Source organism: Podarcis raffonei, chromosome 8, assembly GCF_027172205.1.
Source record: "Podarcis raffonei isolate rPodRaf1 chromosome 8, rPodRaf1.pri, whole genome shotgun sequence".
NCBI classification, from domain to species: domain Eukaryota; kingdom Metazoa; phylum Chordata; class Lepidosauria; order Squamata; family Lacertidae; genus Podarcis; species Podarcis raffonei.
The window spans coordinates 46,000,460-46,005,250 of record NC_070609.1 but is presented as its reverse complement, the minus strand read 5'-3'; the positions used below and the strand labels follow the sequence as shown (position 1 = coordinate 46,005,250).

The 4,791-nt window shown below is 41.0% G+C and overlaps 1 non-coding gene across 1 annotated transcript; it reads left to right on the top strand.

Annotated features, from left to right (window-relative positions):
* Positions 1-391: 391 nt before the first annotated feature.
* Positions 392-498, top strand: LOC128420425 (U6 spliceosomal RNA). The gene has a single exon (XR_008332029.1). It is a non-coding gene; the product is annotated as a U6 spliceosomal RNA (small nuclear RNA).
* Positions 499-4,791: the final 4,293 nt, after the last annotated feature.

The window sequence follows — 4,791 nt, the reverse complement described above, 5'->3', positions numbered from 1 at the left end:
CCTGACTGACTTCAAGTACCAGCTCTCAATATGTCAAGGGTTTGTTTTAAAATACCTGGCTCTAAAAATGAGTATGAGAATGCACGGCCATTTTTTCGCTAGCTGTGCTGGATTAAATGATGTGCAGAAGGCTGATGACCCATATTCAGAGCCACAAATCTCTTCTCCTTGTGTGATTCTCAGACAGAACAGAGAAAAATTGATAAAGGCCGTAGGATAAAATACAAAGCATTCCCCTGCTTTGCGAATGGCTAGTAGTGAAGGACACACTCTCCCCAAATCAGTTTGGAATGAAGTCATCCATCGCAAGAACCCCCAGAAGAACTTTCTTCTTCTCCTCCTCAAAAGCCAGGGCTGCCTTTGTTTTGCCATCTTCTGAGTACTCGTCTGAGTACTCGCTTTGGCAGTGCATATATGAACATTGGAATGAAGTAGGGAAGATTAGCATGGTCTGTGTGCAAGGATGGAAAGACACAAAAAAAGGTGTGCGAGTTTATCACCCACCCTGTCCCTTCTACTCTCTCCTCCTACCTCTGGATACCATATTGTCTTGCACTGAACGTAACCAAAAGACTTTATAATCTGAACAAAAAAGAGAGAGATATTGCTCATTCTTTTGTATTTCATGAAAATCTTTAATTTTTTTAAAAAAAAACAAGAACAAAAAACAAAACACCTATTTGAGGATGCTTCCTTACTTCTGATTGTTCAAAGAGTAGTGTCCAGGACTTGACAGAGGGTGGGGTTACAATAAAAAACACATTAAGCATTAAGGTTTCTAGAGTCTATTGGCAACTCTTCCTGTCCTACTTTCATTACCCTCAGTAAATTAAAAGCTTTAGGTTGAAATGAAGTGTATGGCCTAAGATAAAAGTCATTATAACTTTAAGAAGTACCTTTCTTTTATAGAGTGGGGTTTTTTTGGGGGGATTACATAACCATGAACAGCACAATGTCTATCCAGGTGTCAACCCCATTCAGTTCAATGGGATCTACTCCCAGGTAACTGGGCACAGGATTGCCGCCTAAACATCTTTGAGAACTGGGCATCTGGTTTTTGCATTTGGACAATCTTAAGATGTGATGACAGATTTCTGTTTTTGAAACAGTGATCAAAATTTACTGCAGGCATTAGCTGCCACATGCGAAATGTCAAAATCAAGTTCCACAGCACTGAAAGGTATATATTTTTACTGGAAATGATGTCTGGCCTTGACTTTTTAGAAATGCTTGCAGATTCTGTACATGGAATGAAAACCATGTGGATTTAACATTAGAGCGTCATTAGAAAGCAAAAAGCAAGTTCTATAAATTATATTAGCTATGATGTAAGTTTAAATATTACCCTGGCAAATCATTATACCATAATGTTATGGACAAATGTGGTGATGTAGCCATGGTAGCTGTGACATTAAATGGACTCTAGCACATTCGTTTTTCTTCCTTACGGTTTCTGAGTCTCTTCCCCCCTCTTTCTCATTTTCCTTTCTTCATTCTTGTCATTCTGTTTCTCCCCTCTACCCAGTGGTGGATTTTATAGATACTCACAATTTGGGCAAAACTAGGCCCCTATGTGGCTGAGGGCCCCCCAAGTTATTAGTTTACATAGATAACTGAAAGGATGCCTTTGAAATGTGATTTCATATGATGAAATGCCCTCTTTGAATTCTAGAATTTTTATTTACTGTGTTGTTCCACTCTTCATTTCTTCTACTCCCTGATTAAAGTCAGCTGAGGCTGGGACATTAGGGCAACCAGGGCTTAGTCCAACCAAGTGAAATGTCAGATTTTTAAAATATAGTTTTCCTCAAAATCTCAAAGCCACTTGTTCCTGTCCCATGCATTCCCCATACTATGGACACCAAAGTAAGTATTCTTAAGTAGTGATGCAAAGGTTCCTGGGACTCTCTCTTATCCTAAGAATATAAGAGCATGAGAAGAGCCCTTCTGGATCAGAGCAATGACCTATCTAGTGTGGCATCCTATTTTCACATTGCCAACCACATGGGAGGCCCACAAGGAGGGAACAATATCACTCTCCCCACTTGTGATTCCCAACAACTGGTATTCAGAAGCATAGTGTCTCTGACCCTCGCAGAGGTACATTTCCCAGAGTTCCCTGGGAGGAGTGATTGTTAAATCACTCTGGGAATTGTAGCTGTGTGAGGGAGAATATAGGTCCCCTAACAACTCTCAAGCCAGAGCTTCTAGAATTATTTGGGGGAATCCATGAGTGTTTAAGGGACGTGGGTGGCTCTGTGGTCTAAACGACTGAGCCTAGGACTTGCCGATCAGAAGGTCAGCAGTTCGAATCCCCATGATGGGGTGAGCTCCCATTGCTTGGTCCCTGCTCCTGCCAACCTAGCAGTTTGAAAGCATGTCAAAGTACAAGTAGATAAATAGGTACCGCTCCGGCAGGAAGGTAAACAGCGTTTCCGTGTGCTGCTCTGGTTTCACCAGAAGCGACTTAGTCATGCTGGCCACATGACCTGAAAAACTGTCTCTGGACAAATGTCAGCTCCCTCGGCCAGTAAAGTGAGATGAGCGCCGCAACCCCAGAGTCATTCGCGACTGGACTTAACTGTCAGGGGTCCTTTACCTTTACCTTTTTATGAGTGTTTAAAGTGGTATCATAGAGCTTTAAATCAAATGTATGGTGTGAATGTGGCCAATGTCTGCTGGATTAGTTGGACTTTGGCACAATCCAGTTCCAGTAAGACAATACTTATACTCTTACAGAGCGTCAACTTACGCCAAAGATTGAGGAGGCCTGGCATTGTGCATGATGCGTGTGTGTGACATCATACACGCAACATCACATTGTCTGGAGGAGGTGGCAGGAGAAGGAGGAGCCAGCCACTGAAGGCATGCCATGTTTGACCTCTGCCCCCTCAACACTGGGGGGTAGCACCCTCCCAAAAGCTATTGTGGGGGGCCAAAACAGCTCGGTCCCCATGAGTTGGTGCTCTTATGAACTGGAAGTATTCAATACATCCTGGTGGTTTAATCTGGGCCACCAAGTTGTGGTTGGATTGATCCACATCATTGGATTTGCATCATTCTACATATGCTTCTCTAGAACAAAAAAGTGCTGTGAGATATTTTTGTTTTGAATAATTAATTATTAGAGGAGCTTTTCATGGATGGGTAGTCTAATGATGGAAACTTTTCTGGGGGTTTATCCTCTTTTTTATATTTAAAAAAAGGTTATTCCTACCCTGGTAATGACTCCATCTTCAAAGACTCTCCTTCATCACTATGTAAATCTTCAAAGGGGGAATTGCACAATAACATGAAAACTCTCAAAGGGAGAGCAGTTACCCAGTGATGTAAAAATCTTTGTAAGGGACAGCTCCTCTGTGATTTTAAAGTTCTTCAAAGTAGAAACCACCTCGAGCAATGCAAATGCTCAGGGTGCATGGGAAATCACTGAATAAGAACACTTCCACGATATGTAATCTTTAAAGTGACAGTAAGTGTTCACCTTAAAAAGTATAAAAATGTACAGCATTCCAAGGAGATGGTACAGTAAAATCACATTACTGACAGCATGCCTTGCGGGCATTGTGGAAGGGCAATGGAGTTCTAAAAGTTTCCTCTGACCAGTTCTTAATGCATATTTATCAGGAAGAAACTAAAGGTATCACAAAATACTTTTTTTGCCATGTAAGTTATTTAGTTTTTAAGATTTACTTAGGAATAGGCAAACAACTATCACTTATGATCACAAAATCCAACAGGCATTTGATTGCAGTGATTTCATCACTGCTGTTGGGCAGGATTTGTGAGTTGGTTGATTTTATGGTGACTGGGAAGTTGTGGATTAATGTACTGAGAATTATTTGGATGATCCTTTGTAGTAGACTGCTGTTATGAGATCCAACATAGCACAAGGAAGTGTCTACTGATGCAATGGAATTTCCCCCCTTGCAGCCCATGTGCACCCCTTCATCAGCTCTGCATGTTTTGGGACCTCTGAAGCAGATTTTGGATGCATATGGGAGGCTGGTTGAGGAGAAGATTAGTCAGAGGTTGCATTGCATAAATGGATCTCCATTGCACATACAGGTGCACATCACTGAATGTCATCCATTGTTGCAGTTAAATTTTATGCACAATTGAGTCTTGAGATGCAGCTAGACTGCTAAAGAAAAAGCGATTTATATATGTTATATGTGCGATATAACATTGTGCCACCAGATGGCAACATAGAGTCCCGTTTTTCTCTACCCGTTTTCCCTGCTTAAATTTACAAGGCTTTAAACTGAAACGCTTCTTTGATGTGTCTAGATCCAGCTTTGTATAAGGCAATTAATGAGTTAAGCAAACAAATAAAGAAAGAATAGGTTGTAAAACATACTGGAACTCTTTTAACCTCTCAGCTAGATCACACAGGATCAGACTGTAGGTAGAGAAGATTTTGAGGAGGGCAGGCAGAGCTCACAATTTTTTATTGCCCCCAGTAACTGTTTGACTATACAACTTGAAACAATGTCCACCATTGACCAGTATAGACATCAGCAACAGAAGCAAAACAAGGTCCTAATATGAATCTGGGAACTGGCAGTATTAGCAATTCAGATCCCAGGTTGAAAGTTATATCCACAGCTTAGATATTATATTAGGTTGAGTTTTATTTTTGTTTTGCAGGAATTGGGCAAAGAAGAATACTTACCTCTAAGGTCAGGAATTCATAATGTGAATCTCTTTACACATACAGAAGTTGATGTGTGTTCAGGTGTGCATACTTCAGCCCTATATCAGGGCTGGGGGATATGTAGCCCTCCAAAT